Genomic DNA, 19,085 nt, shown 5'->3' on the forward strand with positions numbered 1-19,085 from the left:
CAGTAGCTTAAACTACAGCGCTCATCAACAGCGCTGTTTTCAAAGCAGCGCTCCTGCCTCACATCAGGTTTGCATTGGAGGCTGCGTGAACGGGCTCGATGGATGCCGCCGCCGCCGCCAGAAGGAGAAAAAGTTTGCAAAGTCATTCCCAGTGGAAGGTTGTCACCCCTCCTCACCAGTGTCTCTATTAAGAAGGGGGAATAAAGAAACTTTTGGTTATAGAATGACTGCACAGCAATGAGACAAACTTGCTAGCAGGCAAGACTATTTCCAAACGTATGTCATCAGACTGCACCACTGAGTGTAGAAGAGAATAACGGTTTAAAATACTAAACCCGGCCTCGAGGCAAGAACAGCAGCAATCTCGTACCAATTAGCACGAGACACGTTCATTAACACACATTAACACCCTTTAACTATTCGACACATCTCAACAGCTCTACACTGAAAGAACAGCCACGCCATTATGGCTACAAAATAATAATGGTCACAAAATAGCCTTCAGCTTATCGTGAAGTGTTATTTCTCTCCCCTGCTTCCACGGTGAGGCCAGAGAGCGCAGGGTCGACACAGCCGCTGGCAGTGATTCACCATCGCTCGTTATGGTGTACTTCAGCGAGGCAAGTAGCCGTGGGGGATGGGGTGGGGGGGGCTCGCCACTTTTCATATAAACACTTCATTATTTCAAATATGATAATAAATGTGCACACAGGACGATATTATATATTCCAAATATGAGAATATTCAGAATTGTATATGGCTCATGTAAACATCATATTCCGTTTGGATATTGGCTGATTGTAAACGGGAACATTAGTGGAATATACATTTTCATAAGTAAAAAGCTTATTAGGAATATTGTCTTTTTCGGGAATAAGAGCAGAAAACCGGACTATTGGTAGTCACTGAGTCTTGCTTGGTATTATGCAATATTTGCCTTGAATTATTCAAAGCTTTTAAAGCACCACGGAGGGGATTTAAGGTGGAAACTATAAAAAGGGGATGATTGCTTTCACTTGCATTACACTGGATAAGATCGGGTCCCGAAAGCCCAGCTGACACACAAACGCACCATCTTCTGACAGCTAGAACCTGAACTGCCGCCGCGATGATTGGCCATCATCTCTAGAGACGGGAGTGTGAGTGCGCCCGTTTCAAACACCGTGGACTACAAATGTGCAGCGTTTTGAGAAGGATAAACACAAGACTGGATTCACCACTAATAACACCAGGAGGGACTCAGGTACTCTAGATGTCCTTCTGCACGCGCTGCCATCAATACAGCCAATCGAGACTCAGGTGCTATTTCTGTCTCGACAGCCAATACTTCAGGATAAGAGACGGTGGTGATACTGTGAGCAGAGTATTAACACTTCCCACTGGGGCTACCTATGAGAGGAATATGTATATATATATATGGGATTAGGACCGAACAAAGTAGAGAAAAATACACAACAAATAATGGGAAAGATGAACCGAAGGAATTATTTTGAAGAAAAGAAAGCCTTCTATAATACATTGGTCATATAAATGGAAATGACTTGTAAGATTGGAAAAAACTCTAGACGCCCGTCATTGATGTACGGCGTAAAATCCACTGAGTAATATTCATTCGATTCCCTGTGAAAGCCACACACAGAAGACGGCTCGCAGTGTGTTCTGAGACACAGTCACCGACTGTTTACAAGTCAATGTCTTTATTGTCCTGGTAATTAAGCTACCGTACACATAATACGCCTGTTTTATACAGCGTTCGTGTCGCCTCGGGTAGGTAACATCACAGTGTGGTGCTGGTGTGAAGCACGAAGAGATTCAGGGCTCCACGAGAGGACCGAGCGCCAAAGAGGATTCCCACCAAGCTCATTACGAACGCAGCAAAAAGCACCATCGACTAACAAATGAAGTGTTGCAGAGACATACAGGACAAGTGACCAAGATTCAAAGCAGCTGGGTGAAATGTGAGTCATCTCAAACGTCTGGATTTCTCCAGGAACGAACTTGATGGCCTCAAAAGTCAAAAGACAGTTAATTATTAGTTAAAAAAAACGATCATCTGTGGTTCCCACATGACCCATGTGAGGACAATTAAGCATTTGCTTGGCAGCAGAGTGAAAAAAGGACATTTACTCAACCCGAGTGTTATCTTAAGCTCCAGATGTGTTAATGTAAGAGTTTACTTGGGCAATGTATATAAAAAACCCATTTCCATACAACTAAGAAGCATTTCCCTTTATGCCTTCTACCACAAGACCATGCATCATAATGCTCAACGTGTGTAGAAATAATTGGACTCTTCAGAGCCTCTTGAGTAAAGAGCGCAGTGACACACAGATAACAACACAGGGAGTGAGTTCCCTCATTACTATCTCCTCGTATTCCCCTCAGCTCCTCAGACAGACGGGTAGAAAGGCTAACGTGACATAAAGAAGCTATGTAGGGGGGGGATGACTCTGAACAAACATTCAGATCTAAAGTGAAATGAGTTCCCCTGAAGGAAACAAAGACGGAAGCAGATTTTAACTGGAAGACACTGGGAAGATATTATTCTCTCTTTAAATATTGCCACCATATAGGCTCAGCATGTGTGCTGCTCTCTCGGCAGAGCTCTAATTGACAGACACAAGCTGAAGCTGCTTCACATTGTCTCTCCGGTCTCTTCAGGCTAGAGCTGCTGACTTGCTGAGCTGATGTTACATCGAGCTCAGGCTGAAGTGGATTAACTTTCTCACACCTCTCTCTCTCTCTCTGTGTCAAATATGGTCCGTGCAATAACTCGGCCCAATTATTTAAAAAAGTGATTGAACGTTCTGCGAAGCATTCGTCCTTACAAGGTTTGTTTCTGTAGCAACATCCCCAGTACAGATCTAAAATGAAGTCGTTATTTTCTCAAAAAAAGATTTGTTTTGACGCTTTCGACTTTGAATTTGACCCACATGAGCCTCGGCTGTCATCAGTGACTGTAAACCACGCTGCGTTATCTCCCGTCCTCTCCGGCAGACCGCGGTCTCCTCGATGTACTTTCACCGCCGCGCTTTATGAACGCGTTAACGACGCTGTAACGACGAGCGAGACAAGAGGGAGGCTGGTTCATCCCAGAAGAGTACCGCAGCAGCGTCGAGGGCGGCGGACTCATTTAACCCGGATGGATTTAACTGGATCCAATTAACTTGGATCTTGGTGGACCTGCTGGCATGTGGGATCATCCCATGGCTGGGAAATGAGAGGGCCAATCCTCCAGACTGCAGGTCAAAGTGACTGAGTCCTGAAAGCACCAAAGAACTCAGCGAATGCCTCTTGCTAGGCTTTCAACCCCTCTGACAGTGTCGTGTGTGTGTTGAGTTAGAAGAGAAAAGCAGTTCATAAGCAGAGAGTGCATAAAACAGCATCACAAATCCTTGGATTGAGAGCTGAATTCTGATACATCGCACCAAGGATAAAATTAAGACATGTACTCATCTCTTGCAGACAAACAACTATTAAATTACGCCTTAGTCAACTCTTATCCGCTTTATCTACTACTTGAACTTTATCTGATCAAACATTTATTCATCAGCAAAGACAATCAATCTAAGAATGAAGAATAAATCTAAAATCATCTTATCAATAATTCAGTCGGATACTTTGTGATACTTTACAGACACGATTTGGTAGTTTGGTAGAAAGAAATGACCGATGTCTCTAGTCATGGGCCGTTGAATCATTTCATAAGAAAACACTGATTGTTGACTGATCACTGATTAAAAATCAAGCTGCCTGTATGTAAACAAAGATGTGTCTGTGCAGTGACAGTTTAAATGAATCGGGTTTATGTGCAAAAGGCCGTCACAAACTGACAACCTTAAGGCTGATTTTTCTGCGGCTCCACTCTTGGATATTATGGATTAAATTCAAGGCCAACATCCAGTCAGCAGTTCAACTCTGAGTGAGCGGCACGGTTTTAACGTTCTGAGCGAACAAGGTCTACTAGTAAAACACGTCAAATTAAAATATTTCATATTTCATCCCAAAGCTCTCTGCTCGTCATGTTGAGCACCAGATATGTTTCAGCCGCGATCCCTGCTGCATCAGATAGGAGGGCGCGTTGACGTGCACCCGAGCTGTTGTGAATAACCAGATACAGAGGATCCTGGTCTCTCAAAGAGCCCGACACGACGACAGCAGGCGGTAACCTGCACGGTCTGTACGCCGCACCAACACCAACGCCAACAAACAGGAAGTGCGGGTGTTCATAAGCACTCCTCAACCTAAACTGCATGACGCCTCGCGTACTTTCTCTCCAGGGTTCTTCGTTGAATAAAGTCCTGTCGAGTACAGAAAAGATCCAATTTGATCCGACGATGCATTTCAATCTAATTCAATACCGGCTAACTCGCATTAAAATGGCAAAAGTGTCAAAATCTTTACAGCCCCAGATGAACCATAGTGATGTGCCCTTCACTTCTGCACAGTTCAAAAACAAAACCACAGGAAGTGCGCCATTATTAGTTCTAATTATAGATCATAATCTGCTTAGATCTAGTTTTAGTAATTGGTTATTGTGTCAAAGATTTGGGTAATTTTATACTCTGTAGTCGGGAAATTTTTTTATTGATTAGTTGATCGTCAGACAATTAATTGGCAACCATTTTGATAACTAATGGTTTAACTGTGTTTTTACGCGAATATGTCATAAATTCCAACTTCTCAGTTGTGACAATGTGCTGTTTTCTTTGTCTCATATGATGGTAAACTACATATATTTAGGGTTTGGACTGTTGCCAAAAGCAATTTAAAGCGGCGGCAGATACTGTATTGATATACTATCACCACATGAAGTTTATATGAGTGGATTATTAACACATGCAACAGATATGGAGCAACATTATCATGCATATTGTCTGATGAATGCAACAGTCACTCTGTTTTAGCTCTGTTTTGGTCCCCATCTCCTGAGGAACATATCTGTCTTATAGCACTTTAAACATGTCATCTTGGACTGTTAGAAATTAATTGAAAAAGTAATTAAAACAATCACTTTGCATCACATGTGATGAACGGAGGTGTGAGGAAAAAGCTTCCCACCTCTGGATTAATGAATCACTTCCTTCCAAAGAGTGCGGAACCTCAAGTCCTGACTTAAAAGTCTTACGGTGTTTCACAAGACTCTAAACTACGACAAAGAAAGAGTAAAGAGAACCAGCGACCTCTCAAACCTCTCTACACAATGAAGGCCAAGCAGAGCCTGACTTGTGAGCTTGAACCACAATCGGTCCCTCCGGGCCGCGGCTGCGAGCTGCACCACCAAGACAATAATTGCACTTCATCATGCTGCCAGCCTCCATGCTCACGGAGACCAAAGAGCCTCGGCCTCACAACAATGTGGAACAGCCTTGAGGCCGTCTGGTTTAACCAGATTAGGATTATGTCACACGGGAGATTACCCCATCCGACACAGAGAGTGTGACACATAGTCATGTTCCTCTACACACACACACACACACACACACACACACACATACACAGCCATCTGTTATTGCCACAATCTACTGTATGCTCAAACTCTACAGCACACAAAGCCTGATTTTAGCATAGAGGAGAGGGAGGGAGGGGGGGGAGGTTGTGTGAGCTGCACAAACTGATAAGATCTGTGTTGAAAAATAGATCCCCCCCCCTTCTCACCTCCTGAGCACTACCTGTGTGAATAAAGGACAATTAGACTGTGAGAGAAAAAAGGGCAACGCATTAAAAAAGAGAGAGACAGCAGCGAACTAACAATGTTCCCCCTCGCCTCTCTCTGTGCAATGGCTGCCTGCTCGGCTGCAAAATGGAGCCGCAAGAAGAGGTGGTGGTGGTGATGGGGGGGGGTGATGGGAAGAGGGGTAAGGAGAGGGGTAAAGCGGGGGAGAAAGTGTGACAGCAGCACAGAGGGGGAGAGCAGCAGGAGAAAGAGAAAGGGACTCATTTGTTTTCATCTGTCTGGGCTCCCTCTCTCACCTTGGCCCACATTTTCAGTCTGCCTCATATTCACTTCTAATAGAGGGGGAGGAAGAGGGGGAGGAAGAGGGGGAGGAAGAGGGGGGGGGGGGACACACGCTCATAAACGCAGACCCAGAGGCTGTTACTCCTAACACCCATTATTACTTCCTAATGGTCTAGCGGCATGTCAAAGATGTTCACGAGAGAAGCCTGCTAATCGGAGGCGGCAGATGTCAAAGCAAAAAAAAAAAAAAAAAACACAAAGTGCTGTTCTGAAGCAATAATCTACAGAGAGCGAGCTCTGACTGGTTCAGAGCTGCACTTCAAGGAGCTGCTGGATGTATGCATGTAAATCCCAGCCAGGTGTCAAGACACAAATGGCAAGAACACCACTTCACAAAAACACAGCAGCAAACTGCTGGATTCATAGTGATTCATAGTCATAAATATATGACGCGTATGGTTTATTTAATGCGATAGTAAACTGAATATCTTTGGTTTTGTGTATTGTGTTATTTAATAACTGACATTTTGAACTCCAGTTCAAGATGCCACGCGTCTCCTCAGAACTCATAACGGGCATTTCTCTGTTTATTTGACATTCAATAGACTAAATTGAATAATCGAGGCTACACGCTCCATCATTCACAAGAAAATTGATAATAAACTGGCAAAAAGCAAAACAATCTTCCAGTTTCTATCATTTTCATTCATCGGTTCATGAATGTCTTTACCTCTCACTAAATCATATCAATAAAATCCCAATAGTAGTGTATGCGGTTTGACGATCAGCCGCTACCCGTGGTGTTCACACAAGGATGGTCTCACCTTCACTACAACTGTCTAAAGTCTGAGGAAGGTTTGTCTGCTGGACTGGATAATGCTGCCAGGGTAATATGCAGTCAGTGGGGAATAAGGAAAGAGGTTTATGGGTAAATAATCTGGTGGAGTCCGCCAGTGCAGGCAGGGAAACCCCTTAATCCCCTCCACACGGGCCCAACGAGCAGATGGGGTATGAGCGATACAAAGAAATGATGTCTCTGGGCGGCGTAGTGAGCAAATCTAGCCGCATCCCCACTTACAGGAGACCTCAATGTGAAACCCACAGAAACATGTACACTCCATGATACAGCATCCACTTTCTACTCATGAGGCCTTTTTCCAGACCTCCACTTTTATGCAGAGTCTTTTAAGAGTCTATCAGTTTGTTGGTAAAAGGTTTGTTTCTAAAAAAATAAAAAAATAAATACTTGGCACATTTGCAGTTTCTAAATCAGGAAGCCCCGTCTAGCAGCTCACTTTGCTGAAATGTTTTATTTTTGCGACCACTTCACTTCCACTCTGTGCGGCGGTAGAATTAACTTGGCACGGGCCGGCGAATCAATATTAAGTAAAGAGTACAAATAACACTGAGCGCCGAGACACACGCTGCCACGGCCCGATGTTGAGGAGGTGGTGTTTGCTGCTGCTTGAAGGTTGGTTAACCTCGCATGTGTAAATGACACTGAGAAGGATTTTTGCAGGTTGCCAAATGTAGATGTGGCCGCTATGAACGTACGTAAATCATAAACTAACGAGTGAAAAGCCTTAATTTTCTTATGCACCAGACGTCCAACCCTTTGAGAGTCTACAAGCAGGATATCAACTGGAGGCTACTATTTAATGCCTCCAAAAGAGGACCCATAATGCATCATAACCTCTCTTTTACATTCATGAAAAAACAAGACTGCACTCCTTGAGGAGGCAGATATACCGTACAGTGCACATCTCAAACGACGTCTGTGCTAATCCAGGACTTTCCCTTCACGGCCTTACTGTTGGCCAAAAGAAATTCTTTCCATCCAGGAATCAGGAAACTGAAGGAATGAACAGTATTTGTTGAGTTTTTAGTCTCCGAGCCACAGCACTCGAAAGGAGCTGAAAGCGTCGATCTCTTTTCGTGGAGAATGAAAAGCTACCCCTTTAGCCTAGCTTTGGATTAAAATGTTTTGTAGCCATTATTTAATTATTCATGTATTTATTCCCTGCCATTTATTTTAGTTGCTACTGTCTTATGTCATGTTATTATCTTATTTTATCATTTCTATTTCTTGTGTGCATTAATCTAAAATAACTGTGCCGGTCTACTGTACTTTATAAGCTACATAAACATGTCATACTTTAATGCAGTTGTATTCAGATCGGACATGTTTAACGCATCTATTTAAGTATTCATCAGCCACATAACTTCTCCTATGGTGACATTTCCTTTACAACTGTGTTTAATTGGCTTTCATTATGTGTTCATACACCAGCATCCACTTATGCTCCCAGGAGGAGTTATAGTTGTTAACAAAGACATTATTAAACACTTATAATAAAGGTTTGTACAGAGTGTGTACGTACTGCTCACACCACTTCAGACTCTCTCGGTGCGAGTGAAGCCCCAGTGGCAGCCTTTTCTCTGAGCCGTCAGTCTGAGGCTCAGAGTTTAATAAGGTGTTCCACTCTACAAAGCTCCACTTTACAGCGCCGATGTGAAAAGAATAACGAGCTGCTGTCAGTATGAACGCTTCCTCACTGTCCTCGCTGCCAAACAAAGACATCCATCAGAAATCATCCTGTCCACACCAGAATACACAGTTTTCAATCATTCGGCTATCCATTTTGTTCATTCTTTTCATAAAACACTAGCTGTTTAATCCCAACTGTCTTCATGTAAAACACTTCCAGAAATAGCATCACGTTTGTGAAGCAAGTGGGCGAATTAAAGCAGTGTTTTCATGAAAAGTGCCGCTGCTTTGGATGTTTTTAAGAGATGAAAACAATGTTTCACTTACTGCCAGTGAGAGGAACGTGTTTTACGGCTGCAGTCAACAAGGTGAATAGACTAATTAACACATTATCATAAATCACTTCCACATAACTTCCGTACTACAGTTATTACCTTGTTTATTTTGGATTTACATCCCATTGAGCTCTATGACTCATTTTAGGATTCTACGAGTGCAGAAAATACTCGACTCCAAGACTTAAACACAAGACAAATACTGCATTAACCAAACCTAAGGATACATGTTCTACAATACATAAAAATACTTGAAAATAATTTCTGCCTAATTTGGTTTTCCCAGAAAATGTTAAACTACTGGTTTTTAAATTTCTTAAAATAACTTGTAATTTCTCTCTCTAACGGAAAAATCAATAATCTATGAATATGTAAAAAATAATTATTTCAAAAGTTCAACTACTAGACTTTGCGTAGACAAAAAACAATGTAAAAACTGTATTTTAAGGCTGCATTCACGCAAAAATCTGGCATTGCGGCAAAAACGTCAGTCCTTCCATTCATTTGAATGTGTGTCAGTGAGGATGCAGCCTTAAGGCCTTTACACATTTGGGGTGTGACCAATACATAACTGGGAATTACTCAGCTGCAGATATTTGGCATCAAAACTATTCATACCAGCAGCAATAACAACTTTGCAGCATTTCTTTTCAATAACAGGTTGACCCAGAGCAGCATCTGTCTGCGGTAAATTGCTGCATAGCCTAAGCTACTGTAAGCTATTTTATCGAGTGTCCTTTTTTAGCAAAAATGCTAAGTGAATTTGAGTTCCCCAAATATTCCCCCAGCATCCAAGAGGACAGACGGGACATTTTATGATACGCATGTGCTGTTAAATGGGCTGCAGCTGAGCAGCTAATCAGCTATGTAGCCTTTCATGACACCAAAACATTATAAAATATGAATGTCTTTGCTTTTCCTCAAAGGAGAACACAGGAAAAAGGGGGGGTTTAGAGAGCAGATGTGTAAGCTGCAGCAGACAAAAAGACATTTCATTTCAGTTGGACTTTAAACTTTAAAGTGTTACTTTCCACGTCTGTTCAGCGAGATCAGGGTAAACTGGCTAAACACTAATTTTCAAGGCCAGAGGAGTCCAGTCAGCCACAGTGAGGGTTTACAAAAACACAACAGCTACAAACAGACTGGATTAGTATGCAAGTTTGCAGCGTTATAAACGTAGTAGAGCTGGACGTAAGACTCATAATTAAAGTAGCAGTATGTTGTTTTTTTAATGTAGGCAGTGGGCTGAAAAAGTAGTGTCTGTACGACGTAAAGTAAAGCCTCGGTATTGTTTTTACAGTCTTGACTAAAACAACTCTGCCCGTCGGCGACTTGGCTGCATCAGCCAACAGGTAAAAGCAGCCGTCTCAGCCGAGAGCCCAGTGAGCCGTGTAGGAACACCACGGAGAGAGATAACAAACCACAACAAACACACGACATGACGCACCTCTAGTCTCATCACGCCTCATTACTTCAACAAGATGTATTTAAGGTTGTCACCACGTTACAGCAACTCCTCTGTTACTATGTTATCTGACAACTATTTATACTTCCCAGCCTTGCGATTTCCAACTTGCTCTGCTTAGTCATATTTTTGTTTCGCATTATAACCCCGCTGGTGGTTGTAGCCGTGTGGTGAACGGTGAGCCCCACCCGTGTGTAGAGCACATCCCAGCATGCATGAGCACTCACAATACGAGCTCTTGTGGTGTGGCAGGAAATCCCTGTGATCGCTACTGATACGCGCGTTCAACATGATATATGCTGCTACCCTGACAACTTCTGTTGTGTATTGTGTGTGAACAATTAATGGCATTGTATATTACAAAACAGTGACAATACTGCAGCAAATCATATCCCCATATGTGCACTTCTCATAGTTAATGAAAGTTATCCCCGAGCGGCACACTTTGGCATCGCTTCCAAAACGATCAATATCTAGCTTAATGGTGCCTGAGTTATCTGTGTCAGAGTAATGGATTTAAAAAGGTCAGAATCAAAGGGGGACGTCGGTCTGATGCCCGTGTAACGAGGCTGCGATGAAATAATATAACGGGCGTGTTGCCAATTAATCTGCAAGTAACACCGTGAAACTGTGAAGAGAAGAGTTGTGTTAAGAACTTCATTTGTCCAGCTTTCAAAACGTGCAATTTTCAACGATTTTATTGCGTATACTGTTTCCAATACAACGTTGTATGTGTGTGTTTATTTAGCCTATGATGCTGCTTCTTTATTGGCGCACAGACTCAAAGGCTTACATTCATTTAAACAACTACTGCTGGACTTCATCTCAACAGTCAACAAATTCAGCTTTACAGCAATCTGACCTGACCCGAGTTGCCCTCCACAAAAAACAAAGTGACAGAAAACAGATCCGACACCAGCAATGCAACTAATTACACAACCGGAAACCACATCACAAGGAAAGCCTTAAATCAGGCTCGTGCCGAGGGTGACAACTCTTGTTTTAGAAAGCAGGTGTGTTTGCATATCGACATGAGCTGCTTCTGGGCTTTCCCACAGTAATCACACTACTGCAGCACAGTCCCTTCACCGAGAAAATAAGGTGTTGAATGCAAACGCTTGTGTAATATTATTCTATACCATCGTACCTATTAATTACAGAGACTGCTGGTCTGTCAAAATGCACCTATTACTCATGAACATAATTATGAAGAAGAAGTGCTGCTCTTGTGATAAGCTATATGCTTCATATTTGAATAAACAGAAATGTAAACAGACGGCAGCAACTTTTGTTTTTTCTTTGACATTCCTCTGACTGTGCTGAGAGGCTGGAGGACAATGGGAATAAGAACTACGGTTCTTTCTAAAGCCAACATCTTGAATCGAGGTCGCCGTGTAATCGGCTCTGACAAATGTCAAGCACTCAACATAATCTCCTGAGCTGTACCATTAGAAGCATACGGCTCTAATACGAAGCTTAGTAACTGCTGTAAGGCACAATTCATTGATACAATACTGTTTTATACCTTTATGTTTAATATAAGTACGACATTAAGACAATATCTGGCTTTCTGTAGGGTTTGTAAAGTGTGTTTTCTTTGCAACATATGGACAACCATTTGCTTTTCTTAATAGAAGACTGCTGAATACAGTTATCCTCAAAACACATACCCATTAGATGCATTTTACTGCCCATTATTAGCTTTAAAATGACAACAAACTACAGTATATGTGCTACAATAGGAACCGTTATGTGATTCTCAGTCCTTTATAGGCGTATCAAGGGAAGAGCCGAGGCAAAGAGCCAAGCGATTCAAGGACCAGAGGAAGGAGGAGGGATTATTCATCATTTCTGTTAACCCTCAATGTTATCTAAAGGTTTATGCCACGACATGTTCCTCACATCAGACACCTTTGAAAAGAAATGCCACCGTATGGCCGACTCCCAAGGCAAGGACGGCCTGGTGTATGAGTGAATATTTATCAAATGAAAACTCTGTGGATTGCTAGAAAACGCTGTGGTTTTCTTCTTCAAGGACGAAGCCATTCGTAAGGTCCACATTGTCATTTCATCAATACAAGCCAGAGCTATACGCAGCTATATGTGGGAGCCACACACACTGTGTGTGTGTTCCTCAATGGTGGATGTCTGTAATATAACTCTGACACAACAAAACATGAGGTCTGTTGAGACTCTTAAGGAGGGGCGAGAGCCACAGTCTGAGCGAGAGATCTCAAATGACACGATGCGCATCACACCAAGGGATTCTGGTGATACACATCTGATCAAGAAAGGCCGCCCAAATAAATGTCATGTGTGAGAAGACTGGTTGAAAGTTAGCAATAAAACGGGACCTGTTGTGTTATTCATGACAAAAAGTAGTTTCCCTGCTGCACAGGATGGAGTGTAAGAGGAAGTTTAAAAATAAACTCAAAATCACTTCAACTTATTGACGGGGCTGGAGCCACTTGTAAGACTTAATATAAATGTACAATGTAAATGTGGCAATTATCAGAGAGCCATACTGTTTGTATCATAGTAGCTATCCCTTTGCCTCCAACATCTCTGGGTGTATTCACTATTTTGGCCAATATCGCTGACGAATGAGCAGTTTATGGAAATACCAAATGTGTATATGATTGTTTCATTAAGTATTTGTCTGCTGGTTTAGCAAAAAAATGTATTCATTTCTGCTTATTTCATATTTCAATATGGTTGCTAATTCAAAAAAATTATTAATTCAAATGTTTGAATTTGCAGATAACACTTTTGGCTATTTGTCAACAGCTCCACAGGAATAAAACTAAGTCTAAAGAGCTAATTATACATATGCATCAAAACATGCTAAACGCAATTCTCACAATGTTTTAAAATGCATTGCTTAACTTCTGCAAAAAGAAAGAAATATGGCATATTGTGCAGTTAGGGGCGGAAACACACTGCGTGATAATGGAAGATAAGTTGGGCTGCATATAGCAATCCATGACAGCCTGCATGAAAAAAGAAATCACATGGCAGACTGTAAACAAAGCAGTTATGCAACACCCTGACCCACGATCAACTATCCCCAACCAGCGTGCACAGGGCAGCCGCACATAGGTCAGTGTGAGAGGGGAGGTGCAGAGCTGCTGCTGGAGCCCATCCCCCCTGATGTGACTCATGTTTCCCCGCTCAGTGTTGCCTGCTTCCCGCACAGAAGGGGGGCGGGAAAGGGGGGAAAGAAGCGCCATAATAACGTTATTCAACATGCACGGAGTCCATGAAAAGCATCTGCGTGCTGTCAGTCGCTAAAAAAAAAAGAAGAAGAAAAAGCAACACGTTCATTATAGCCGTGTGTGAAAAGTCTACACTACTCTGAAAACTTGAAGGCAAAAGGAGGGAGCTGGGGGTGCTGATGTTGACACAAGAAGAAGAAAAAAAAGTAGCTACTAGGGACATGTCTTCTCATTGTACATCTCTTTGAGTGTGCAAAAAAACAAACTGCCAAAGGGGTTCATGACAAAAGTCAACAACGTGGCAATTATATATTTTTTGTTGCGTTGATGACAAATGTAAGCAGAGCGATGCTGTAACGTGCGGTCATAACACGGCTGTGCAAACCAGAGGAGGTGATGCTCCGATATCCTCGCCTCGCAAAACAGCAAGAAAACACGTCACACCGCATGGCTCTTTATTTGTTGACAAGCCAAACTCAAGAGCCGGGTGGACATTTGGGGGGCGCTTGCGACAACCACTTGCCCCCCCCCCCTCTAAGCAAGTTGTCTTGCCCGAAATTTTGGGGTGCTAGCTTCGCAAAGCTAATGGCTCCGCTAGGCTACAGTGTAACTGAGGAAGAGAGAGAAAGCACATTCACCCTCTCCCGTTAGCCGCTAACGCCCATCCCCCAACCAACCAGCCTTCACTGTCTGTGTCCACCATCTTTAATCTGTGCTCCGTCTCCCTTCCCCTCCGCACAAAAACAGGGCAAAAACACAAGGCACTCACCTCTAACGAACATCGCCGAATCGATTATCACCTTCCCGAAATATTAAATCGATTATCGTTTTAATAGCGTGCGTATTTTATTATTGAAAATTGGCCGTGCGAGCGGTACCGCGCCTTGAGAGAAGAGCAGCAATCCTAAACCGCCATCTGGTGGTATTTTCCTCTCTGTGATGCAGCGGGAGCGGCGCAGCCTCAGACCGACACACAGCTGCCCCCTGGCGGACACACTGGGGCCGGGGCGGACACGCGCCTCGGGGGGTGGGGAGTGGGGGGCGAGCATGGGAAGGGAGGGACCGCGAGACCCCGCGAGCACAACACTCACGGGGACGCGCACAGCAGCACAGAGAGAGAGAGAGAGAGAGAGAGAGAGAGACTCCCTCCATCTCTCTCAGTTCAATTATACACTTGACAACACATATCTAAAAAAAAAGTATTCATTCAAAGCACTATAAAGGTTTTAGATTCTCAGAAACAATACATGAAATACTTACCGGTTAGATTCTGGAATAGTGTACACACATTATATAGCAGGGCATTTAAATACATGTTAAAATACATCACAAAATCCCCAATGATATGATATATTTGAATATGTATTATCTTGCAATATTTGTATTTGTGTACAATTTACAGAAACACACAGCATTGTATGTAGTTGGTCACTATAGTTATTGCTTTTTACATAGGCCTACATCTATTGTTTCACTACATAATAGTTTTATTTTTGCCTATTTTGTTCAACTTTATTATCCTCGTCTCTAGCGTCATCCCACTTCTATCGTCCTGTAAATTGTTCTGTGAACTGTGTACATTGAGAGCAACTTAAAATCTTTGAATGTGTACACATACTTTGCCAATGAATCGGATTCTGATATAATATACACGTATGAACCATGGGGCTGTTACCAACAATCATTTTCAATATCTATTATTGTGTAGATGTTTTCCTCAGTTAATCATTTATGAAATGTCAAAAAGCATTTTTTTTATAGTTCTTTAAATGTTTTCATCCGAACACTAATGTTTCTTCCTTCTTTTTCTTATCTACCTCTGCCTGACACAGAGATAAAGTAATTGTCTGTGTGTGTGTGTGTGTGTGTGTGTGTGTGTGTGTGTGTGTGTGTGTGTGTGTGTGTGTGTGTGTGTGTGTGAGTGAGTGCATAAAACACAAAGTGATTTCTTTTGTGTGCACCTTAAAAAGAGCTACGCATTAGATAAGGCATTGACGCACACACATGAATGTACCACATGGTGTTTCATCTGATGGACGCACTGTTGTTTGCTATAGCAACAGCACGTCTTCCCCATAAAAGCTGCAGCCAGACCCTCCCCTCAGGGTTATTAACACACATACACTCACACACACACATACACACTGACACGCACACACACACACACACACACACACACACACACAAACACACACATACACAGACGCACACACCTACACACGCACACAAACACAAATACATACACAAATACAAACACACACACATACACGCACACACACCTACACATGCACACACCTACACACAAATACACACACACACACAAACACACACACGCACACACATTCAGACATTATTATTCTCTCATGTTTGGGGTGATGAAACATTCCACAGGTACCAAACAAAATCGTATTTGCAAATATGTTTTGACAAACCAAATGAAAATAATAATAATTCTTACAATTTCATTCGGGCCTTCACTGGCCCCATGTTGTCGGAGCTCGGGCCCTGAATAAAAGAAGTCATATTCACACATGAGAACCTGCTCTGGAGATCCAAACCGGTGGAATGATTCACATTTTTAATGTCTTCAAGTTCTTTGTGGATCCCAATTAAAAAACAACAACTTTTCTCTTGTTCCTCTTATTTCTTTGAGAGGTCAGAGGTCAGCTGCAGAAACACAACACTGCAATAAGCTGGATTTCAGTGTTTATCTGCAGATCCATTCATCAGGTCAGAGGCTTGCCAACATGGTGGGTGATCTGCTGCTTACAAGTAGCTTGTTCTATCTCGCTGCGTTGTTAGTTTATCTGTCAGGTTATATGATTTATTAAAGCTGGGGGAAAAACAAATAAGACGGTTTCTTCTCTAACACTTAGAGGGCCGTGTTGAGCAAATATCCTTCTGCGGAAAACAAATGACATAGTGTGCAAGAGCAAAGGTTCTGTTTACACTCAGTCCTTCAACTACCAGCATTTCACAAAGATGTAAGAAACTGGGTCAGAACAGCAGCATGCAGAGATTAGCGTTATGTTTTGTCCAAAAAAACATAACAAATCAGTGCCAGAACTGGATGATCTGGTGTCACTGATGGGATGGAAACATATCTCTTCATCTTTGAATCATCTGTGTTCTGCAGTTATATTTTGCTCACACTTACGTAAGTGTTATTTACAATATTGTATTCACAGCACTGCTGAACAGGCATTTTCATTTACATTTGTTTCTGACAGATAATGACGTTGTATCTAAAAACATGTACCTCTATGAGAATATTTGACTATTTAGCCCAACTTTTGCTTTATCGTTATTCTACCTTCTGATACGTTTTCTAAAATGTAGGATCTCATGTCTGTCAATGATCTCACGAACCCATATTGACTCACAGCAGCGATGTTGTATGAATAAACATAAATTCATGAACAGATAAATAATGTAGTAGTATATACATTCTCTCATCATCACTACGTACCACCACTTATGAGATTCAGGCTGTTTATCCTCTTGTCTTCTACACTTTTTTTCGCAGCAATGTTCAGACATTGCTCAGACTAAAGTGTGTGTGTCTGTGCAGGTGTTGCATCATATTGCAGTGTTTTGCAGCGGATTTTAAGCTTTTCACGCCTCCTTCGAGCCAAAATCTTCAACACAAACGGTCTCAACCTCCCACACACATTGTGTAGACACTTGCCCAGGTTAATCTAGTCCTAAACCAGCCCAGTATTTAAGCTCACGGAGGCCTTTCATTGAGACTACGCCTTGCTTTTTTAAGTTATGCGTGGTGCCGTGTTGAGTTGGACTTCCATCAAAACGTCTGGATCCATGTCGGTGATCCCGTTGCCCCCGGTTTTGAAAATGTTGACTTTTGAGAAACTGTGGCACATACATACACACGACGCAAACATGGCCAAGCGTCGCAGCATCCGTCATCATCGAAAAACTTTTTTTACCAGGGGCTGTAACCATGGCAACAGAGGCTGCATGGCGAGCGGCATCAGCGGAAACAAACCCTTTTAGACTGTCAAAGGTAATCACAGGTCATCACTCAAACAGTCAAGAGAAGAGCGGTGACAAACGTCTAAATCGGTGGGAAGACACGGGCCCACGGCTCACTTCAAACCGTGTTTCTTTTCTTGTTTCTGACGCACTCATTTGACGTATTGAGAGTTAGGCAACGAAGGTCTGTTTTATTCTTCGTCTCATCTCTTGGGCAGCGAGGCTTTACGTGGGTGTTTCACGTCTGTTCTATTTTTAATTCCCTCTGACCTTCCTCGCAGCGTTTTCACACCCGAGGCTTTTCTATTCTTCTTTTCGCTCGCAATCTCTCTCTGACACCCCCATGTCTGACTCTCTCCCCCCCCGATGTTGCTTCCTGCTATTGTCCCCCCGCTCCCCTCCCCTCTCCTCTTTCCTCCTTTCCACCGCTGTGGTAATGCAAAATGTATGAGAGGTACAGTGCTATATAAGCTGGGGGGGGGGGGAATAAATCACAGTCTATCACAACCCAACTTGTGAACCAGTCATCGTCCGTCACATCCGCCTCCCTCACTGGAACACACACACAGATGGTGGTTTACTTAGCCAAGGTTTTATTTTGCTGCAGTGTGTGTGTCATACACCACCTGCCCAGCCTTCTAATTTTCCCGAGGAGGTTCCTCGTCTTCATCCCTATCTTCATCTCTACAGTGTCATTTTTGACTCTCTTGTTCCTCCCCTGCACCGCCGAGGCCCGGTGATGAATGTGTCCCCGTCTGTGGTTGCGCTTCACTTGTTTCTGCTCTCATCAGCTCCTGCTGTAATGAGAACAGACATCCAAGGATACCAAGCTTTGAATAATGACATCCTGTTTAGAGTTCATAAACACTCACCGCCCAAAACAGACCTCTTTAATAACCCTGCGTCCGTGTGAGGAATATTGATGCTGAATATGTGTCAATGAATGACTACTGGTTTTTAATAGAAATCGGTTAATTAAACTGTTCAAATGTAAAGTCAGTTTCCATGAATGGTGACAGACGGAGACTCATGATGCCTTCCTGTGTTAAACAAGTGTGAAACTGGCAGAGAATCTACCCAACCTACATGTGCTAACGTGTGCGTGTGAGCATAAGTGAGAAACAGAAATAGAGAGTGTGTGGTTGAGAGGCAGATGGAGGAAGAAAGATAGTGTATTAAAAAAAAAGAGAAACCCAAGTTCAGCTACCACTCTGTCCTTTGCCAAATACTCTATAATTCATTTCATCCTGGCCAGAGATGGAGCGAGGGAGGCACAGTAAGCTTCTTGACTCCGGTTCTCACATGCGCTTGAATTCATCAAAAACCTCTTTCCTCTCCCGTACTCTCCATCGCCGCCCTCTTCTCTCCCCCCCCCCGTCTCCCCACTTCCTCCCCGCTGTCAGCTCATCTTTGCTGCCTTTTCACATATTCTTATCACAGCAAGTGACCAACTCCTCCCCGGAGGCTGCAACTTCTGTCTGGATTGTGATGAACCGATGTCTAAGGCTGGCCTTGCAGAGTAGACGATGGGATTCAAACAGTGCCCTGAATAGCTGGGTCCGATGTACTCATATTCGGCGTAACCATGGAAACACGAGATATTCCTCCTCGTCCTCGGAGGAATAGCCTA

Source organism: Pholis gunnellus (genome assembly GCF_910591455.1).
Source record: "Pholis gunnellus genome assembly, chromosome: 15".
Classification (NCBI taxonomy): Eukaryota; Metazoa; Chordata; class Actinopteri; order Perciformes; family Pholidae; genus Pholis; species Pholis gunnellus.